The sequence below is a fragment of the Bacillus rossius genome, chromosome 5, assembly GCF_032445375.1.
Source record: "Bacillus rossius redtenbacheri isolate Brsri chromosome 5, Brsri_v3, whole genome shotgun sequence".
Lineage (NCBI taxonomy): Eukaryota > Metazoa > Arthropoda > Insecta > Phasmatodea > Bacillidae > Bacillus > Bacillus rossius.
This window is the reverse complement of record NC_086333.1, coordinates 50,857,118-50,881,687: the sequence shown is the minus strand read 5'-3', so window position 1 is coordinate 50,881,687 and position 24,570 is coordinate 50,857,118. Positions and strand designations below refer to the sequence as shown.

The following is a 24,570-nucleotide window of genomic DNA, read 5'->3' as shown; positions in this document are numbered from 1 at the left end:
AATTCCTCACAAGGCAAGCGCACAGCCTTCCGTCGGAGCTGACACGCTGTCTTTCAGTGCCCCCCTGTTATCTGGGACTGGGTTATCACGCACAGATACCGCCGGCCCGCCTTCCGACCAATCGCGCGCCACCCAAGGCCCGGCGCTATCTCCCGCGGGGAGGAGGAACTGTCGAGGGCATCTGGGAAATAGTCGCCTTTTTCCGAGAAAAACGCGCAGGTATCCAGGAATAGCGGGCGAGGAGGGAGAAGCGGAGACGGTGCTACGCGCGGGGTATGGCAGCCCGCGGGCCTCTTCAGGCGTCCTTCCCAGAAGTAAGCCTCGCTCTCTCTTGCCCTAGCGCACTTGCAAACAAATGACACGAGTAACTGGTGATGTATGCCTATTTAAGGCTCGGTCTCACCCGCCATGTTGATTTTTTTATATTTTATTATATGTAACCTCTTAGCTCTCGGTATACGGTATTTGGAAGGGGGAATCTCGTGAATGGAACGGAAATGTGTAACGACGGTGTTGCTATCTGTGGCGGATCGCGCGAACCAAACTTCACTAAGACAAAGAAAAACCTCTTAAGTATTAATTGTTTAGTGAATTTTTAACAAGATGGACAGTATTTAAATAAAATCTTTTGTCGAAAAGTAAGTTTAAATCCGGGGATTAATAGTGTTTCAATTTTTTTTTTTTAGTTTTTATCGGAAATGTTTCACTATATAGTTTATCTTTACGCTCTGAAAACTTGTGATTCAATAGTCGATGTTACTGCTCGGGAAACGAATTCTAGCGGCGGGTGAGGAAACTAAGTACGTGTGATTCGTGTCAAGGAATGTGGCTGAAAACAAAGTGAGCTTAAATTTATCAGGCTCAGCATTATTTTAAAGAATTATACGTTAAATTTCGTGTCCGAGTTTCGTGCTGTAAGTGTATTTGCCCCCATGAGAACACACGAATTCTCTCGTTACCGAGTTTAGATGTTACACGTCGTTGGCGAATACTGAAGTCTCGCATATTTTATTTATTTTTATCGACATTACCATTATTTAACGGCTCTTTCTGACAATTTAACACAGTACCTTCCTTGCATTTGATAAGTCAAAAATATTTTTAAAAGGTTTTCATTACGTGTATATAATATGCTTAATAATATGCGCAAGTTATCGTAATTAATATCACTTGCGCCACTTTTGCACCCGTTATATTACACTGAGTAAATTATTGTAGAAACAGTGACAGACAGAACAACAAATTTCAAAATATATATACCTTGAACATGGCGTGTGAGATAGAGCCCATTGTCAAATTTTCGTCTCCAACTACATTTTTGACAACAAATTTTGAGGTTATAAATATTGTACTAAAAGTGCCTTTCAAATCACCCATTAAAAAAATTGACTAGTCACCTTAAACATGTTTTAATTCTGGTCAACTATCAATGTTAATTGGTGAACTGAGCTAGCTCATACTTTATTATTTTTTAAATTTAAATATTTCATAAAAGAATTGTATGTAAAATGGAATTTGGTACGTTGTTGTGTACATTTATTAACTTTTAAGCCATCTGTAATGCAAAAACGCATTAATACTAGTTGCATTATATAAAAAAGTTAAGTTAGCTTTCAAAATTTGTAAACACATAATATGCTTTTTTTTCCAGCTAAATTACATATGACATTACTATTAACATTATTTTACTATTTTAAATATTGTTTGAGAGGGAAACGCAGGAAATTTACATTTTAGCTGACCACTATTCTGGTTGGCAGGTTACATCAAAAATCCGGTTGTTTTTAGAATCAGCCCTATTTTCAAAATATTTAATGAAATTTCAAGCCATCAATCTTTTCAATCAAACATGGCTGCATTAGTGACGTTTTTGGTGACATCATAACCTTCAAACAGTACTTGAACAATTTTCAAGATTAGTAGGCGTAAATGATAAATGTAGAAATATTTACATTCATTGGTTATCTGTAAATAAAATAAATCACAATTACTTTAATAGAAAATAGTTTTAAAGGCAGCACCATTTTACAACTTAAATGGAAATTTTGAGATGATTTACACAAAACAACAATGTATTTTGGTTCTGGAACAGCAAAAAACATTTTTTTTTTTCAAATCTTTATTTAAAGTGTTTTACCAAGAATTCTATGGATTATTTAATCTACATCATTTTATTCCAAATATTTTCTTTCAAACTCCTTTTTCACCGAAACGTTTAGGTGTGGACTATATTTTTATTACGTAATATCAGCTCTTTGTGATCTTTTAAAGTTCATTGAAAAGTTCAATGTTCATCATGCATTATGGTGACTTAATGACTTAATATTGGCACAATATATTACTATTTTAAAATAATTTAATTTGTATTTTCTGAATTTTTAGTAAACGCACTAAATAATCTAATATATTTTCACCCTTTACACAATCATATTAATATTAAAAATATATATTCATCTGTAATACGGTATATGTTCCAGGTTTTAAAGTACACGCGATAAAATTTTGTTCTCAAGAAGAGCACAAAGAAAAAATATATATTCATAGAATTTTAAGCTTCACATCAAGAGTTTACGAGAATGACAACGAAACCAAACTTGAGTGAATTAATTTTGTACGGATTATTTTTAAAATGTGGTATATAATATTTAACTAAGACAAAAGCACGTTTAAATATAATTTTTGACTTAAGTTCTATATAAAAAAAAGTATTTGTAAATCAACACTAAAAACGTTACTGTTTCAAAAAATAAACCTGAACATATCATACGTAGCTTACAACTTTTGATTCTGAACTCGACAAAAGATTCTTATATATATATATATATATATATATATATATATATATATATATATATATAATCGAACAATGTAAGTACAGTAAAAAAATAATCCCGCAGTTCACTGTTCAAACAAAGTACAGGCAAAGTTTTTTAATAACGTTTTAATTATTAATGTGTGCGGTACTTACATGTGTTGGACAATCATGAATATTGAAAACGCATAATTTAAACCATATAAATGTACCCTCAAATTATTAAATAATAAGAAACACTGTATTGCAATGAATTTTATGGTAATTTGATTGTTACGTGAGTTAAGTTTTTATTTGTTTGGATGCTGAAAGTGTTAGGAAGATACTTAACAGTCATTTTTCGACCATATGAAATTAAGTATTTACTTAATACAGATACAATAATTTGTTGCCTTGATGTAGAGTGTAGATTAATCCGAAGCATTTCTATTTCATTTATTGAAAATGTTATTATTCTATTGATTACAGTTGTTTATTAACAAAATTATGTGCATTTAATTTTAATGCATGAATAATTTATATATTTTAAAACCAAATAATGATTTTCCCTCACATTTATAGTCATTCCACTATTAACTCTAACTTAAAATGGAACACAAAAGAACAGGTTATTCGATGACATGATTACGTAATCCATGCGCATGAATCAAAGAAAATAGTTCTCAACTCTTCGCGCCCGGTAGGGTGATTCGAGGCAATGGCGAATTAGAGCGAAAGAAGAAATTTTGTATAAAAAAAAAAGGGGGGGGGGGCAACACTGAGAAATAATAGAGTCGGACAACTGTCGGAATTTTTGCACGTCTTTCATCGCCATGTCTGATATAATTGTGAACCTCTGTTGTGTACTTAATTAGTTACGTTCCGAAAACACAGATTGCAGCAGCGCTCGACGTGGTGTTTGCATTACTGCACACTAGCATACTTGCGTACTCACAATACTATCACACTCTCATGCCTGCACGATCACATGTACTCTTGTATGCTTTCGCTCGTGTTCACGGAGTTTCAATTACTTGCTTAATCGACAATTTTTTTTTATCACCCTATCTGTGAAGTTTCACTTATAACGCGCTTGGTGGTCATGTCCACTTTCTCTCTCTCTCTCTCTCTCTCTCTCTCCCCCCCCACCCTTCAGCTACTTGCAACTACTTTGCAACGACAGTCACATTTATTTTAGACTTTTAACGAAATTATTTATTGGCCAAAATTATATTTCGAATACATAAGCCCTGGTGCTAAGACGAGTACAATTTAGTGGCTGTTGCGGTGCAGTGTTGTCGGAACTCAGCTCAGTCGCTGGTTTGAAACTAGGTGGAACGTTTAATCAGAAGTAAAATACAACGTCATAAGTAACATCTGAAGCATCTCGCCCAGCAGAGGATGATAACACTGGTAGCTTCAACAAGAATCAAGATGGAGGTAAAACTACTTTCAAATATTTCAAGACCCAAATTAAAATATTTCTTGTATGATTCAGAAAAACAAACATTGTTATTTAGTGTGAAATATTCTTAATGTTATATTTTAAAAATGTACGTTAAGAGTATATATATATATATATTCCAAAAAATTCGAACTGAACTAATATTGCGTGACTTTTTGAACAAAAAACCCCTGTACAGAGAGTATGTTTTATTTAGAAGAAAGGTAATATCATATTTCTAAAGAAAATGATCAGTTAATTTTTTTTCATTCTTTCCTACCATTAGCCACAACGTACTAATTGATTCTTCAGTGTATGACAAAAACTTTTACACAGTAACGAAATGCCTGGAAACTACCAACAAGGTGTTGTTTCTTACGTCCACTCCTAGGCACCACCACACACGGACTTCAACCTCACATTCCCAATAAATACTTAGCACACCAGAATTGAAACAAAGACTGAACTAAAACAATTTTAATGACGCAGTTAATGGGTTAGGACATAGGCTAAAATCACGTGAAAAAGAGTTCATTTAAGGGGGCGGTTACACGGGACCCTGAACTACTTCAGGTGAACATGTTTAAGTAAACACGTTTACAAACGCGAAAGTATACGGCTACACGGTAGTTGCTGAAAAGTGTGTTCAGCTCTAAAACCGATTGTCTACTGTCAACGAATGACTGTGTCGTTGATCTTCTCTATTTTTTAATCCAGAAAACGCGGGATTTTCTCACTTGTTTATACAGCATTATCAGAAGAAATGGAATGTGTTTTCATATTGATCAATATTTTTTTACAAATCGGGAATTCAAACAACATGGACAGTAAAAATTTTTAAACTTATTTTTTATTATTTTTTGAGCGAGAGTACCTATCTCAGTTTTAAGAAAATTAAGGTCAGGATCAATTAAAAAAATATATATAATTACCTGTTGATTTTTTTTTTGTTGCATTCGGTAAAATATTACTCGAACTTGTGCCAGGAACACTTTCCAACTTGAATTTCTGCAAAGGACTGTTTATATTCTAAACAGCCAATCAGAGACTAATGTAGAAGATATGTCGATCTGAACTACTTTGCCAACCTGTTTAAGTTAAATGGGAAATGGCATCGAACGAAACATGTTCAGTCTGTGTGTAACCGCACTCAATAGCTGAACATGTTCACCTGAAGTAGTTCAAACTCCCGTGTAAACGCGCCCTAAATTCTGATACATGTATTTCCTTGATGACAGTTTCCCCGATCTTTCCATGAAATTCAGAACTCGCTGACTGTCCATGCCCTCCCGGTTTTCCTTGATGCTTGATAATTATTGATGCTTGATTACTTGAAGCTCTTTTTCAAGCCGCTTCGAATTATACTACAACACCCAGCTATACGAATTAAATTAATATTATAATGTAAAGCACGTGGTTGGGAAAACATCTTTCTTTGTCCTTGCTGTATACAAGTCGTGAATTACACAGACGTCACTGCATGCGGCCCGTTCGTATTTACCTTAGAAACTTTGGTACTAACTGTTAAAAAAAAAAACTGCCCATAAATTCGAATAATTGAAGGCAAACACGGGTAGGTTTACGCCCTGTGAAATTGGTATGTAAATCAAGAGAAGTCCTTACACGACTTTAAATCTTACCCCCTTTTCGTTGGTGAAGATTAGAGTTATATTTTAGACGTAGCTTTACGCTTGGATAGTGCGCCGCAGTGGAAAACCAGGAGGGGATAGAAGCGATATATCCTCTTTCCCAAAGCGAGATCTCGGTGAAGAAAGTATGTATGTTATTTTTTGTAAAACAAGGTACGTACGCTGTAAAAACACAGTAAACACAAATCACAGTTGCAGCGATATGTTTTGAGAAGGATAATGTAACTTTTCAAACAACTCGCTGATGACGGAAGTATTTTTAATAAAAAAATTTGGAAGTTGTACTTCTTTAGGCGCGTTTTGAAAAAAAAAAAAGATGACAGTGAACTTTTATGATGAGCGCGCACCAGCAACGGAATTTCCACATGATAAAAAAAGGTTACATACAAATTTAAATTATGATTGTGCTTTTATATCTTATAATTTGTGTATTGATATTGAATACTTGCCCATATAATTTCAAAAAATCCTTTATTTATTGTGAATATTAGTGATAGAAATTATGTTTATAAACTTTTTCAAGTCTATTTATATAAGTGAAATTTATGTTCGCATATGTATAATTTATTCGAATTATGTATTATAAATGATTACTACATTACTTAATAAATAATTAAAATTAATAATTTGGAATAAACATTCAGCATACTCATTGATTTTCATTCTATTTTAAATTTATCTCAGTTATTTTACAAAATTAAATAATTAATTTTATACACGTGTTAATGTTAATATTGATTACTTAGTATTTATTTATACTTTTTTTATTTGATTTAATTTATACTTTACCAACCGTAATTATAACATCACCCCAGTCATTTTATTATTTTGTTTATATTTATTATTTGCATGCAGAATTAAAGTTAATTTTTTTACGCCAAGTAAGTAAAACTTCTAACGCGCCTACGTAAGTACACGTAAGCCCACTCCCCCAACCCACTTTTTTTTTCAAATTCCCTCCTTAATAAAAGTTTGTACGCATCAATGACTAGAGAAAGAAAAAAAAAGTCTGTGTCCTCCACAAAACATTGCATGAGTTTTCTACGTAGATCCTATAACCTACAGATACCAAAAAATCCATAGTTGTTTGACTTTCTTCGTTCTTCTTTGTAACGTTTGTAAACTTTTTACCGTAATTTATGACAGCGCACTGGACCGGACACATGCGCAAGACAAGGAACCAAGAAAGAGACATCAAGAAAGAGACGACCGGACACGATGACGCGTTTCGAGACTAGACAAATAGGAAATGCGTTCAGAACACAAGAGATGAGCGGAAACGGATACGAAACCGAGCGAAGCAGCGAAAACTAACGCAAACCGGACGGCGTCTAGACGCAGAATGTAGAGACGGAAAGTTGGGGAATATTACGTCAACATCTCTGTTGTGCTTTTACGCGGCAGGTTTTACGCAAACTCTTGGAAATTTATCATCAACGAATTTGTTTGTTTTTTTTCACTCACAAGGGGTTTTTATTTATCGAAACAGGCCCCACCGCACTATCTGCGCGCCTTGTTTTCTCGGCAGAGGAATGATTACGCGGAAGTGATATCCACCGCGACAGCGTGACGTCTCGTTCGTTTACGTTTCCCATTCGTCGACCACAACTCGGCGGAAAGGTCAGCGCCTGTGGAGCGAGACACATCCGCGTCAGCTGAGGACGGCCACTGTGCGTGTGCGACCTCCGGCTCTAACTGTTTAGCTGGAGGGATCTAACTGTTCAACTGAAGAGCTCTAACTGTTCAGCTAGAGGACTCTAACTATTCAACTAGAGGGTTCTAGCTGTTCCACGGGAGAGCTGTAACTGTTCAACGGGCGTGTCTTCGTTCGCCGCCTGAAACAGGATTCAGGTACGCGATGAGAGGCAGTATTGACCCTAGAACTTGCAGGACCCTGGGCTGTTTACTGTTTTTGAGGCCCTCTCCCGGAAAAATTCGAATTTTTTTTTTTTACTCTTTCAAACATTTCTAACCCGACCCGGAACTTAAATTTTTGGCGATGGTTTTGCTAACTTATGTTAAGATATTCTGATATTCTTTCCTGGTAAATTATCCTCGCATCAGTTATATAAATGCTTAAGATCAAATTTTTCGGTATAATCATGAATTGAAATTGGTACTGGCCAACACATTAGGTTACAATATAATAAAAAATTAATTAGGTTTTGCGCATTAATGTCCATTTTTTAACAGAATACCAGAAAAACAAAAAGAAATAAAAATTAAAAGCACCTGCACGAGACCCTGATAGATTTACCCTGCCCTGGAGCAGTCCTAGATGAGAGACCATCATTTACATTTTGTTTAGATTTTCACACCCAACACATGTCTTCCATTCACTGCAGGCTTTATTAACAACGTGTGTGCGTGTGATTTTATAAACCTAATACATGCCTGGGCGAGTAAGGAACATTAGGGTGTTTCCAACTGTTGTTGTCAAGGGTGGGAAAGGAGGGGGTAGTGGACAGCTGTCCATCCTTTCGAAGCGGGGGAAAAAATAAAAAATAAATATAATATCTAATAACTAGCAGCTTTGCTTGCACAATTTCACGGTATCGTTGATATCTTATCATTGAAAGAATTAATTCCTAACATTTTTATTTTAAAAAAAAGTCACACTAAATTTTCAGGCGCATAAAATATTTTATTCATAACAAAACCATTTAAGAATGACATTTCTCTAAGTGTTTATTTGTAGGCCTTTTAAAATTTTTAGTATAAATTAATTATCTGATTTTATAACTTCTGTTTTAGTGTGTTCGAGTATTTATTTTAACTTGATGAAAACACTCTTACCTCCTTTTTCATTTCATGAGGTAGAACGATTTAAAAAAAATTGCTATATATGTGCCGTTTTAATTTTAATAAAGTTTATGTCATAGTTTACACTTACTCTTTCATTTATAATGGTTAAAGCAATGCTTAGAATAATCAAATAATTTCACCTTATAATAAATACCACGATTATTTTAAGCTATTTGATATAATCGCATCTTTATTTTAAATGTAGAGTACAGATATCAAATTTCTTATCTAACGTATGTGTGTGTAGAGCATTAGCTTCACTCCATGAAGAGAGAAATGTAGCTTCCACTTGAAAGAGGTTGAATTCCGTTTTGAGCTGGGTACGCACTTGAGGTACGTGGTTATATAAACTGCTGGGGAAACACAACCTTCAATAGTATTAAATTTCTTCGTTTTGTTTTTAATAAACGGCATTATTGGAGGATAGTAATTTTTAAAGTTAAAAGTGGTTTGGTTGGAAAATATCTGTATAGTTTAAGGATGAAAAATAATAAAAAATATTAAGAAAAAATAACATTTTCTATATGTAATGAGAATTAGCAATTTTACAAAAAGCATCCTAACTATTTAAATTGTTGGGCTTTATAAGTTCAATGTTAAGCTTAACTTCAGTATCAGGACATTATTTGCCAATCAATGCTTCAGACCAACTGAAATATCAAAACGTATTTAATAAACTAATTAATGCAGGGTTGAAGATACTTGTAATTTTATATTTTATGTTTTTTTTTTAATTTTTAAATTAGAAATACTTACTGGCAATTGTCAATGGATTTAAAAGAAAACTTCAACTGTAAGTTTTGTTTTAGTCCTGATTCTTGGGTAAGTTATAAATTTGCGTGAAAAATAATGCACGTATATTTATATATAGTTTTAAATACTCAGTACGTAGAAACATACCATTTAAGTTGTTAATTTCTTTTTTATTTGCAATTCTACACTGTCCAACATGTAAACAGGAAATTTCTCCCATACTGTACAACTGTTAATAAAAACACGATATGTGGCTACTACAGCGTAGAGAACTATATAGGTGGTAAAATTATATTTTACTTTCAACGAATTTTCTCAAATTCAAAGATAACAAAACCACGATTCAAATTTTAAAACTAAAATTGATCTTCAATTAGTTAATATCCTTCTTGGGTGAACCCAAGTGTATGACAGCCCCAACGATAGCAGACTTATAAGTGGGGCATGTTGGTATTTGATATCCATAAGTTGAGTTTTTAATATCAACTTGAAACACTATTATTTTTGTATAATGGCATAATTTTCCTCAAATTAAAAAAAAAGACAGCTTCTGCAATTGTTTCTGCATAATATTCTGTGAAAACCTTGGCGAAAATACCCTGTATCATAATTTAAGTTTATCAGGTAACATGTCATTGGTACTGGCTGCTTCATTATACTATCATAACTTCTCAAAAATAAATTTTTCTAGATTAATTGTATATATATTTTTTTTCAAAATCATTTTAGAAATTTTAATAATCAAATTAAGTAAAATAAGTTTTTGAGATAAATGTCATAATTTTATGAATTAGTCAGTAGTATTAACTTAAAAATAGAATAAGGTGCAGAATAGGCAAAATATGCGTAGGTAAGCTCATTACAAAATTTTCGTGATTAATATTAATTTGAAATTGACATATAAATCATGTAGTAATTCTGGAGTAATTGAGTGTTTCTGAATATTTTCTTCACAAAAATTGTTGTGGGAATTGTGTAAAAATTCCATATTTATTATCCACGGTAGAAAATACAAAATTATCTCAGCGATTCATAATTTTTTCAAACACTTTTAATTCATTACAAATATCACTAACTATTGAACAAAGACAGAAAATAGTTATATTGTCACTTTGACAAAGGGAGGTCAGTAACCATAACTCTAATTTTATGTTGAATTATGAGTTTCTCTATAGTGTTTCTCTACTAAAGGTGTGTAGTTTTAGCTATGAGACATCGGTGAAGCAGTCTGGCGCGGGCAAAATCCCTTCCGTGACTAATCTAGTGCGTAACCAAGTAGATTATGCGCCGTCATAGCAATAAGTTGAAACTGATAAAAAACGTGGCCGTGGCGTGATAGCGTAGCTCGAATGTTGCGAGAGCGAAGGTTAGTATTTATTGAGTGCAATATTAATTACCGTGTTAGTAATTAAAGCCAAAAAAGTGAGACCAACCCCCACGTCCATTTATTTTTTATCTCCGTTGTAGTTTATCGCCAATTCTTTGCCGGTGTCAATACCCATTTCATGGTGGCATTTTTACAAATCTTTCAAGCGAGTTCCTTTAAAATAAATAAAACACACTTTCATCAATAGCATTTATGCAGCTAAGGTTTGTTTTGATAACCAATTGCTAACCACCGAGACTTCAAACTTTAAAACGACACCCACTCCATGGACTGATATCTCTATGTCGCGCAGACGCCAAATCACGGACTTACGAAACCACAGCGTAAAGTTGGTACTTATTTATCCATGAGTGATTAAATTAATCTGCAAAGATGTGAATGACAGTTTTACATTTACGTATTTTAAGTGAAATAAAAAAGACATTAAGAAAGCTACTAATATAACATCCGACAGGAATGATGAATGTTTCTAGAGAAGAGTGACACTAGATATAGTGAGCGTTAAACAATCTCAGTGCCCCAGAGAAAATTATATAATCTTAAAAAACTATTTAACTTTTTGTATGACTGAAAACTTAAAACATCACTTGTGAATTTCCGTACCAAATTTTTAGAAAATATATAGTTGACGTTCCATAAGTCCAGGAGTTCTTAGCAGAAAGAATACGAATAAAATGTGATATCAAATAAATATCCAGACACACACACACACACTTCATATTTGGTTTTGCTACGGCAAAACAATTTTTAAAATTTCTTTTTTTTTTTGAAATTATAATATTAAAATTTTCCAACCATAAGGTTGCATGAACGATTTAAAACATAATATAAAATAATCGCATTATCTCAGCATCGACTATGCTTTACATGCGATGGCGGCCATTCTCTTGTGATGAGACAACGTGCCTCTGAGCAGTATGGCTGCTAGCGCCTACTGGTTAGGCCACACGCGGTACACGATAGCAGGCAGGGCGGCTGCTATAGTCTGTCTCACGCTTAGTTTGCAGTAGGTACAGAGTAAACGGCAGTCACTGTTGCCAGATTGATACTACCCGGCTTGTTAACATTAAATGTATTATTTTGCATACCCCACGTTTATTATAGTAAGTTTAGAATTTTATTTTAATATTACTGTTATTTTTCATTTTTACTAAGATCATAACTTAGTGTCTATTAAGAGTCTTAGTAATTCTGACAGAAAAAAGTAGTTCAATGCTAAACACAAATTATTATTTAACAGAAGAACTATTTGTAGCATTAATAAAAAAGGCATCCCATTAATTACGCACGTGCTACAATCAAGCAGAGTCAAAATGTTTAATATAAAAATACATAATTTTTTAACAAAAACAGTTGGAACCAAAATTGCTTATTTCATTTATGTCTTCTTAGAAATAATAACTTAAAATCACACTATATTCTTCATTAAATACACAGAAAAAAAGATTTCCGAAATTCACATTCCAAATATTTTTTTTATATTATAGGCCTGCATTGTTTCAGATACGTTACAAGAAAATTTCATGACATTACATGACATACAAGTTGTGTCTGAAGGTTTTGTGCTCTTTGGCGTATATCTGGCCAAAGAGCACACCGAAACGACAGCGATATTGGCAGAAATCGTGCATTGTAAAGAAAATTAATTATGACACGCGTTATACCTGACCAACACCTGAAAGTACAGTGAAAACACTTGTTTTAACATGAATACCAAAGATAAATGAATGTACAGTACAGTGTTATTTGAAACAAGTTGTAATTAGCTGCGGTGTACATGAGCTCTGGCCGTCTTTTGTACATCATGTCCGTTGCAACTTCTCCTATCAAATTTTTTTTACAAATCGACAGATATTAAATTCCGTTAGATCGTATTCGGAATGGACTGATTTTGACTTAACCCCATAGAAATAACCGAAAAGTGCTGTATTTGGTGAAAGTAAAAAACAATTCCACTTTGACGTCCCACCTATCATATATCCAGGGTATTTTCTGCTTAGGTATGCGTTTGTCCACATCATTGTAGCCCAGGTATGCACATATCCAAATGCCCGTTCAGGCATGCTGTCGGTATCTCTTGACCAAATATTTCTTGATCAGGTAAGAAAACGTCCATATTTCCTGCCAGGGCATGCACAGTTCTGTATTTCTTAATTAGCTGAATTTGTCGTTATTTGTGTAGGCCTAAATGGTTCTTTTCCAGTTCGCCCAGGCGTATATTAATTTTTATCATTTGTACTTGCACGGAAAAAAAGAGGAGGTCCAATAATGGAGGAAAGCGTTACACTAAACCAGGCTATCACGTTTGCGCTCTCCTGCAAAATGTAGGTTATCAATTTTCAACGTAAGAAACTTATGCCCGTTTACTCAATTGGAGATGCTAAATGGTGCCTCTTCTGAGAACATGAATTTTCTCTCTCGAGATGATAACTTCAAGGTCAACGTGGTACGAGCATTTGCTGTGTCGACTGTCGCTCTAGCTATGGTGCCATCAACGGGTGCTCTAAATGAGATTCACGCGAACTTTAACTAGGATCATCGAGCGAACACTTCCGTTCGTGGTATGAGGACAGAGCTCCAGTTCACTCGAAGATCGGTGTTTGGATTTGGCCCGCTCGACCGCTTCTCTGTCGACGGATGGGGGGGGGGGGGGGGGGGGGGGGGGGGCAAGCGTTTTTCTGGGACAACCCGCTGACGTTTTCTTGTTGCGTTGTCAACTTGGTGGATGCTGTGTCGAACCGCTGCGCTGCGGTGGTTAGGAAGTCTTGAGACTCACGTACGTCCAATACCGAGGCCCCAACATCTCCGAAGTTCACCACTCGCGCGTGCAAATTCGGTAGCACCTTTTGTAGGATAAAAACGCGCGAAGAAAAATGTATTGGTCGCCCTTTATGGACTAAGAGATGGAGAAATGAGAGAATTGACATGCTACATAAAAAAAAAAAATACTTTAATTATAGTGTGGACGGTTGGTTGATTTCAGTTAGCTGCATTGAAAATACTATAAAATGATAATAATTTGTTAATAAAGTTTGCAACTTTTTAAATATGATATTCCTAACAAATCATAAAAATTAGCTTACAGTGTTTTTGATTAAGCTTACCTAACCTAACCAACCATATACACTATTTAATTTATTTTAAATGTAGCTAACCTAACCCAACCTATCAGTCTCACGATATTACAGATTAAAAATCGTTAAAATGCTAAACTACTGGAAAACTACTTGAAGTATTATCACAACTTGCCAGGAAGTAAAAAAAAATTGTTATTTTAAAATTTTTCAGAAATAAGACTATCCTTTAGAATTACCAGTGTCTAAACAATAAACATAAAGCTTCAAACTAAATTCAGAACAATCCTTTACCATAAAAATGTCAAATTGCGTAAAATTATAGGACAATTGTGGAAGACAGTATCTTCCAAGATAATAACCTTCGCTATAAATGGAATTCAAACTTCAAATTATCGACGTTGTTTTAAGGTAAACAGGGAAAGAGAAAAAATACAGAAATTTCATGATCGTGGTTTTGGAATGGGTAGAAGTGAATCACAGGCTTCCCGTGGTAATTTCGCTGAGTCCGATACAAGTTTTCTTCGGAAAGCTATCCCATAGTCAAAAATCACATTCATACATTTGAAAATTGTCACTGTACATAATCTGAAAGTAGTGTAATAACTGTCTACAACGATGATCTGTAATGCTGTACAAGGTTTTTGCTTACACATAATAGTTGATCCATATATTGGTCTTACCGTAGTGAAGTCATTTGCGTGTTTAAATGAAAATCACACAAAACAATTTATATATATTTTAACAAAGCTTGGTTGCACAGCGGTAAGACTCGTATACGAAATTTCACAATTTTTTTTTCAAAATAATTTTTCATGTAGGTACATTAAATTTTACTTCATTGGCGTTTAACTAGTTCAATATATTTATGATTACTTTAGATGGAACTTTCATGCTTCAACGACAGATAATTTTTAAAAAATCACAGTTGAGGCTCTAGACGAATTTTTGCACCATGAGAAGACCAGCCAACTGGAATAATGGCAGTTGATAGCTATGTGAAGTCGATTTGGTACGTATTCTATTCCAGCTCTTTTGTTACAAATACTTTCCTTCAATTTATAAGAAATATTACCCCGAGTGCCGACCCTCATAGCGCAGTTTGAGTCTCGGGAAAAGTCTGGGTGTAAATTTTCATCGTCTAAATTTGTCACAAAAAGGTAGGCCAACGCCAATAAAAAAATACATGGCTTTAAGAATTGCCAGGAGGCGGCATGTTGTGACGTAGTTGAAATCACTTTATTTTTACCTCGCCATCACCACATTGTTCCACCCAAAACATTGTTGACATGGTGCTTGACCACGTCTGATGATATTTCTTAAGTGTGTTATATATATGTGATAAATACAGTAACTTCCATCAAAAAAATAATAATTTATTTTAAAATGTTTTCACAATGCAAACACTACACTTCAGCCAATGTTTTGGTCGTCCAATTAACATGGCGCAGACCGTTATCTGGAGAGAGAGATAACGGCCTTACCCGGTTACCGTGTACTCGTGTACTGTATATTTATGTGGCCAACCTCATGAATTTAAAAAAATAAATAAATAAATGAATGCGATGAAAAATGATAGCGAGCCAAAAATGTTTTATGAAAAATAATAAAAAAAGGTTAGGTGAAAGAGAAAAAAAACGTCGGACTGGTATGCAGGAGGTCACAACTTCCAGTACTTGTACATACATTCATATTTTCGGTTCCTGTGGTTCACTGCAAACACTCCAAGCAAATGTTCAGATAGTTAGCTGACTTCTTCCACCACAGTCACCTGAATTGATTCTCAGATTGGGGAAGATTGGTTTAAAACATTTTTATGGGCATACAACTTTGCTATTTTTCACTGTGTGTTTTAGAGTAACCACACGCATTGACGAGACAGACGCACACACAAGCACACAGTAAACAAGCCAAAATCAGCCTATTCCAAGTGCGAGCGCACAGACAGCACAGAGGATTCCGTGGAAGGAATCAGTCAGAACCATATCACAGTACAGACGAACACAGTTACAACAAGAAAAGTAAACACAGACAAACGACAACTTTGGACAACATATCGACACACAGGGGAACCAAAAAATATGGCACTGAACAGATAATATGGACAACACAACGAAAATACAGCGACACTCAGGCAAAACTAACGATTGAATTAAACATATGTAACTGTCAACACAACGACGACAGCACAGAATAACACAGTAGGCTTCCTACGACAAGACAGTTGCGACATCAGATGAGACGAAAAACAAACACTTAATAAAATTCACGTTACTCACGTTATTACAGTCAGACACTTTTGTTTGTTACACAATTGAGTCTTTTATTCGACTTTTGCTTAATTAACATTCCATTTTATCTGACGTTCCACAGATTGTGAGGATGGGTTGAGTGTTTTGAATTTCGGACTATTCTGTTACTGTAAGTTAATTTATTTTCCTATGGTTTTATTGTAAAACATGAATATTACGTAGGTTCGTAATGTGTAAAATATTTTGACGTGATAACGTCGATGAACGCTGGCTGCACGCACGAAAAAGCATGACTCATTGTCACGTTCCGCCTGAGCCGAGCGTGCAAGAACCGGCCAACCACCGTGCGAGAAAATCTTCTATAATATCAAACAGGTAAAGGCGGGCTTTTTAAAAGCAGTAATTTAATCGTATGACGTTATCAGTAGTATACGAATGTATGTCCGGAAACAGGCGGCAGGCGATGGAGCTGTGTGTCCGATCCGCCATATTGGATTGTGACGTCACGGCGACCATCTTGGATGCAGCGTAACGGGACACAACGTAACGGGACAAGTAGATAACGGCGGCCATCTTGGATCCGCCATATTTAAATCGAGCGCCCCACTCATTATGATGAAATTTTCATCTCTATCGCCATATTGATTTTTTCTGTTCCGCTGGAGGCCGCCATCTTGGATACCGTCGACTCTGTTTCAACTGTTTGTTCCTAGATAGCGCCAGCGTCGCTTTTGATTTTTTTTCTGTTCCACTGGAGGCCGCCATCTTGGATACCGTCGACTTTGTTTCTGTTGTTTGTTCCTAGATAGCGCCAGCATCGCTCTTGATTTTTTTCTGTTCCACTGGGGGCCGCCATCTTGGATACCGTCGACTTTGTTTCTGTTGTTTGTTCCTAGATAGCGCCAACATCGCTCTTGATTTTTTTCTGTTCCACTGGGGGCCGCCATCTTGGATACCGTCGATTTTGTTTCTGTTGTTTGTTCCTAGATAGCGCCAGCATCGCTCTTGATATTTTTGTTCCACCGCAGGCCGCCATCTTGGATACCGTCGACTTTTTTTTCTGTCGTTTGTTCCTAGAGAGCGACAGCGTCGCTCTGTCTCATCACATAAGGTCGATGTTCCATTACCTACCATAGCTATTATGAACCTTATCAACATTTTAAATTTAATTTTTTATGAAAAATATATTGGAAACGCTGTGATTCGAACCATCGCAGCTCTGATCTCTAGGTTGGAAAACATACGCCTTTAACCGTTCGGCCATCGAGACATTTACCAGACTGAAAATTAAATAAGGTATATATAAAAATAACATGCATATTTGGACTTGTAATTTTTTTAAATTTAAAGTAATAATAGCACCACTTGTTCGAGACAGAACCACCATCTTGTATTAAGATGTAACTGTTGCAATTATCGTTATGGTCGCCATCTTGAAAATCCGTAATTTTAATGCGAGAAATTCGGGAAAAAATTTAAAAATCATAAAAAAAAAAATAATCAACCTCATTAAATAATAAAAAAATCCTTAAAACCACCGTTGCACTTCATCGTGACGACCGCCATCTTGAAATCACCCGCTGGAGATCACCATCTTGTTTTCGTCTGCTAGTGTGCTGATACCATGTTAGTATAAGTATCTAGTCACCACACCTTTGTCCTTGACATTGAACTTTGACCTTGAACTTTGACCTTGACCTTGAAATTTGACCTTGAACTTTGACCTTGACCGTGAAATTTGACCTTGACCTTGAAATTTGACCTTGACCTTGAAATTTGACCTTGACCTTGAAATTTGACCTTGACCTTGAACTTTGACCTTGACCTTGAAATTTGACTTTGTCCTTGAAATTTGACTTTGTTCTTGTCGACCATCATGGATCCGTCATTTTATGTTTAGTACATGCTACCAGGAGCTACCACCTGCTGGAGTACTCCATCTTGTGTGTGTAGTCGTATTATAGAGTACATTTCCATCTGGATAATTTTATTCTAACCCGCTACAGTGCAGTAATCATTTATTACCGAGGTGCCCCCGCCATCTTGAAATTCGGCCGCCATCTTGAAATCATGTAATAATGTAGCTAGAAAAGCGGGAAAAAATCCAAAATTCATCAAAAAAATCACCCATTAATGTACATATTGATTAAATCAATTCCCGTCCTTGGTTCGATTCTCGATTGATGCAATAATGTTTAATTTTATGTAAAAAATAATAACTTTAATAAACCATGTTCAACGTTCTTAAAGAGACTTTAAATCCTCTACTACATTCATCCTATCAAACATCAAGACCAACATATTGGTAATTCATAATTTTAATGCTAGAGAGTCGGGAAAAAGTTCAAAATTCATTAAATAAATTTGTAATCTATATACTGATTGATTAGATCGACTAAGGTCCTTGGTTCGATCCCTGGTCGATACAAAACAACTTTAATTTTAAAAAAGTACCAGAAAAGCGTAAGGTTCGAGAAATAAAACACCACAAAGTCTTTTACAAACATAATATTTATTACACAATTTCTATCCTACAGAATCACTTGCGAAATCCATCAATCTTATAAACATTTAGCCCTGCATAGACGTGCAACGACTACTTCTTAGCTCCAACAGCTCCAAATGCTCCAACAGCTCCATCAGCTTCAAATGCTCCAAACGGCCTCCAAATGCTTGACAGCTCCAAATGGCTCCAAATGCTCCAAACGGCCTCCAAATGCTTGACAGCTCCAAATGGCTCCAACAGCTCCAAATGGCTTCAAATGCTCCAAACGGCCTCCAAATGCTTGACAGCTCCAAATGACTCCATCAGCTCCAAAAGCTCCAAATGCTCCAAATGTCTCCATCAGCTCCAAATGCTCCAAATGGTTGACAGCTCCAAATGGCTCCAACAGCTCCAAATGCTCCAAATGGCTCCAAATGCTCCAAACGACCTCCAAATGCTTGACAGCTCCAAATGACTCCAACAGCTCCAAATGCTACAAATTCTCCAAATGGCTCCAACAGCTCCAACAGCTCCAAATGGCTCCAACAGCTCGAAATGCTCCAAAAGGCTCCAACAGCTCCAAATGCTCCAAATGGCTCCAAAAGGCTCAAAATGCTCAAAAGGCTCCATTTGCTCCAACAGCCTCCAAATTCTCCAACAGCCTCCAAATGATTAAGACAGCTCCAAATGGCTCCAACAGCTCAAAATGGCTCCAAATGCTCAAAATTCTCCAAAAGGCTCCAAATGCTACAACAGCCTCCAAATGCTCCAAAGGCTCCAAAGGCTCCAAATGGCTCCAACAGCTCCAAAAGGCTCTAAATGCTTCAAACGGCTCCAAATGCTGCAACAGCTCCATCTTTGATTGGTTCCAACTGATTCCAATTACTTTTCTTATCGAACTTGGTATGATTACTGACATGACTTTATTAGTATTCATTTTGACTGGCAGTGGTAACGTTTTTTTTACACCTTTAAGTTATAAGTTTTATTTAGAAATCAGATTTAGATAAATGGTAGCTACCATCTGGAAAGAAAATATATTAATTTATCTTCAAGTTTATACACATACATTTAAGCCATTATTGTATGTAGCCAGCTTCCCTCAGTTCTTTGAGTATGAAGGATATTTCTTTAATGTTCGAATAGTTTCCTGCACAAAGCGATCCATGTAGTAGTCGTAGCCTGTCAACCAATATGTTAGGATCTTCCCATGAGGTATAATCAATCTCTTCTGCTGCATTCATCATCCTTGCATGTTTATAATAAATATTATTATCTCTGGTGTCTATCGTTTTAACAGCAACCACAAGGTCACTTTCGTAATCTTGCCAGTGATTATCACAAGCTTGATCAGTATAATTTATTTTATTACGACGTTTCCATCGTTTTGGTCTCAAGCCACCATCACAGTCTTCGCTCTTGCTTGCTTTCGGTGCTTCAGCACAGTACTCAATCATATCACCCTTAGTAGTTTCAGCACAGTCTTCGTTCATGCCAGCTTCTGATGTGTCACCACAGTCTTCAATCATGTCAGCATCACAAACTTGATCAGGATAATTTATTTTATTACGTCGTTTCCATCGATTTGGTCTCAGACCGCCATCACAGTCTTCGATCTTGCCTGCTTTAGGTGCTTCAGTACAGTACTCAATCATGTCAGCCTCAGATGTGTCACCACAATCTTCAATCATGCCCGCTTCAAATGATTCATCAAAGTCTTCGACCTTGTAAGTTTCAGATGGTTCTCCATCTTACTCATTTTCATGGAGACGACTAGATATTGGAGTAAATATATTTTCATATCTAATGTGGTTACAACTTCCTTCGTTTGTTTTAAATTTTAAATTATTATCTTGATCCAGATCAGTAATTTTAGCATTTGCTTTTTCGCCTTCGTTCCTCTTCCGCGATGTTGTAGCCCAGTCTTCGTTATCTTTATTCATCTTAATTGTACAGGTCTTGTAATGTCTATCCAAGTAATATCTTCTACCAAAGGATTTCTGACACTGACTGCATTAAAATGGTTTTTCACAAGGACCCAAATTACACTCGCTTCTCTCATGTCGTTTAGCATTCTTTCTCAAGGTAAACACCTTGCTACAGTATCTACAGTGTTGACGTTTTGATACAGCAACAAATCCCGTTTCAGGATTCATATTAGTTATTGAGACTAATGCCAGATGCAATCTAAGAGTTTTAAATTAGATATATTACTTAAATAGAATTTTTTAATTATTTCATCAGCGAGAATTAATTTATCTCATTCAAAGGTACTTGTTGCAAGTAGTTCTGCTTTTCAACAACAGATGTCGCCACATGTTACTTGCAGGTAAATATTATTTAGTTATTTTATGCGGGATGCGGGATGCTCACTAACGATCGCAAAAGAAGGATGGCTTCGCTAGACTCCAAGGAGAAGGAAGTTCGTCCATCCTGTTAGTGCTTCTTAGATTTCTCAGAGATTATTTGACTGAGTAATGACATTTTTTTTTTTAAATTTCCACCTGATAAAAATATTACAAGTGCTGATTTATTGGTAGAATTTCAATAATTAAATGCAACCTTGAATAAAAAATGACATGACACATTAAGTAAAAAATTCTTCATGCAGAGATCAATTCCTCATCAGTAACCAGAAGCACTCGGAGAAAACCATCAGATGTCTAGTCAGGAATAATCAGAAGCACCCAGATAAAACCATCAAAATATTGTCAAGAATAATCAGGAGCACACGGAGAAAACTACCATAATATTGTCAAGAAGAATTAGGAGCACACGGAGAAATCCACCATTATTCTGTCAAGAATAAACGGGAGCACACGGAGAAAACCACCGCAAGTTTTCTTTGATATCATAAAATTTCAGGAAAAAATAATAATAAAAAATAAAAATAAATTAATAAAAAATTAAAAAAAAAATACATAAAATTCTGGCTTGTACTAGAACTCTATCTTTGTTCAACAATGAGAAGTTCACAAGCTAGCAGAATATATTTATGTATTTTTTTATTTTATTTTTTTAAATTTTTTATTAATTTATTTTTATTTATTATTATTATTTTTTCCGGAAATTTTATGACATCAAAGAAAACTTGCGGCGGTTTTCTCCGTGTGCTCCTGATTATTCTTGTCAATATTATGGTGGTTTTCTCCGTGTGCTTCCGTTTATTCTTGACAGAATAATGGTGGATTTCTCTGTGTGCTCCTGATTATTCTTGACAATATTATGGTAGTTTTCTCCGTGTGCTCCTGATTATTCTTGACAATATTTTGATGGTTTTATCTGGGTGCTTCTGATTATTCCTGACTAGACATCTGATGGTTTTCTCCGAGTGCTTCTGGTTACTGATGAGGAATTGATCTCTGCATGAAGAATTTTTTACTTAATGAGTCATGTCATTTTTTATTCAAGGTTGCATTTAATTATTGAAATTCTACCAATAAATCAGCACTTGTAATATTTTTATCAGGTGGAAATTAAAAAAAAAAATGTCATTACTCAGTCAAATAATCTCTGAGAAATCTAAGAAGCACTAACAGGATGGACGAACTTCCTTCTCCTTGGAGTCTAGCAAAGCCATCCTTCTTTTGCGATCGTTAGTGAGCATCCCGCATCCCGCATAAAAGAACTAAATAATATTTACCTGCAAGTAACATGTGGCGACATCTGTTGTTGAAAAGCAGAACTACTTGCAACAAGTACCTTTGAATGAGATAAATTAATTCTCGCTGATGAAATAATTAAAAAATTCTATTTAAGTAATATATCTAATTTAAAACTCTTAGTTTGCATCTGGCATTAGTCTCAATAACTAATATGAATCCTGAAACGGGATTTGTTGCTGTATCAAAACGTCAACACTGTAGATACTGTAGCAAGGTGTTTACCTTGAGAAAGAATGCTAAACGACATGAGAGAAGCGAGTGTAATTTGGGTCCTTGTGAAAAACCATTTTAATGCAGTCAGTGTCAGAAATCCTTTGGTAGAAGATATTACTTGGATAGACATTACAAGACCTGTACAATTAAGATGAATAAAGATAACGAAGACTAGGCTACAACATCGCGGAAGAGGAACGAAGGCGAAAAAGCAAATGCTAAAGTACTGATCTGGATCAAGATAATAATTTAAAATTTAAAACAAACGAAGGAAGTTGTAACCACATTAGATATGAAAATATATTTACTCCAATATCTAGTCGTCTCCATGAAAATGAGAAAGATGGAGAACCATCTGAAGCTTACAAGGTCGAAGACTTTGATGAATCATTTGAAGCGGGCATGATTGAAGATTGTGGTGACACATCTGAGGCTGACATGATTGAGTAATGTACTGAAGCACCTAAAGCAGGCAAGATCGAAGACTGTGATGGTGGCTTGAGACCAAAACGATGGAAACGTCGTAATAAAATAAATTATACTGATCAAGCTTGTGATAATCACTGGCAAGATGTCGAAAGTGACCTTGTGGTTGCTGTTAAAACGATAGACACCAGAGATAATAATATTTATTATAAACATGCAAGGATGATGAATGCAGCAGAAGAGATTGATTATACCTCATGGGAAGATCCTAACATATTGGTTGACAGGCTACGACTACTACATGGATCGCTTTGTGCAGGAAACTATTCGAACATTAAAGAAATATCCTTCATACTCAAAGAACTGAGGGAAGCTGGCTACATACAATAATGGCTTAAATGTATGTGTATAAACTTGAAGATAAATTAATATATTTTCTTTCCAGATGGTAGCTACCATTTATCTAAATCTGATTTCTAAATAAAACTTATAACTTAAAGGTGTAAAAAAACGTTACCACTGCCAGTCAAAATGTATAATAATAAAGTCATGTCAGTAATCATGCCAAGTTCGATAAGAAAAGTAATTGGAATCAGTTGGAACCAATTAAAAATGGAGCTGTTGGAGCATTTGGAGCCTTTTGAAGCATTTAGAGCCTTTTGGAGCTGTTGGAGCCATTTGGAGCCTTTGGAGCCTTTGGAGCATTTGGAGGCTGTTGTAGCATTTGGAGCCTTTTGGAGAATTTTGAGCATTTGGAGCCATTTTGAGCTGTTGGAGCCATTTGGAGCTGTCTTAATCATTTGGAGGCTGTTGGAGAATTTGGAGGCTGTTGGAGCAATTGGAGCCTTTTGAGCATTTTGAGCCTTTTGGAGCCATTTGGAGCATTTGATGCTGTTGGAGCCTTTTGGAGCATTTGGAGCTGTTGGAGCCATTTGGAGCTGTTGGAGCTGTTGGAGCCATTTGGAGAATTTGGAGCATTTGGAGCTGTTGGAGTCATTTGGAGCTGTCAAGCATTTGGAGGTCGTTTGGAACATTTGGAGCCATTTGGAGCAATTGGAGCTGTTGGAGCCATTTGGAGCTGTCAACCATTTGGAGCATTTGGAGCTGATGGAGACATTTGGAGCATTTGGAGCATTTGGAGCTGATGGAGTCATTTGGAGCTGTCAAGTATTTGGAGGCCGTTTGGAGCATTTGGAGCCATTTGGAGCTGTTGGAGCCATTTGGAGCTGTCAAGCATTTGGAGGCCGTTTGGAGCATTTGGAGCCATTTGGAGCTGTCAAGCATTTGGAGGCCGTTTGGAGCATTTGAAGCTGATGGAGCTGTTGGAGCATTTGGAGCTGTTGGAGCTAAGAAGTAGTCGTTGCACGTCTATGCAGGGCTAAATGTTTATAAGATTGATGGATTTCGCAAGTGATTCTGTAGGATAGAAATTGTGTAATAAATATTATGTTTGTAAAAGATTGAGCTGCGATGGTTCGAAACACAGCGTTTCCAATATATTTTTCATAAAAAATTAAATTTAAAATGTCGATAAGATTCATAATAGTTATTTTAGGTAATGGAACATCGACCTTATGTGATGAGACAGAGCGATGCTGGCGCTCTCTAGGAACAAACGACAGAAAA

At 35.7% G+C, this 24,570-nt stretch overlaps 1 protein-coding gene across 2 annotated transcripts in view; it reads left to right on the top strand.

Moving 5' to 3' along the window:
• Window positions 1-223: 223 nt before the first annotated feature.
• Window positions 224-24,570, top strand: part of LOC134531788 (uncharacterized) — a 79,071-nt gene continuing 54,724 nt past the window's right edge. Inside the window, exon 1 of one of the 2 annotated variants that reach the window (XM_063367713.1) lies at window positions 224-314. The gene's annotated coding sequence lies outside the window, so the exon portion shown is untranslated. Of the gene's footprint in view, window positions 315-7,587; window positions 7,736-24,570 lie in introns of those variants that run through there. The other variant, XM_063367714.1, reaches the window with a different exon arrangement.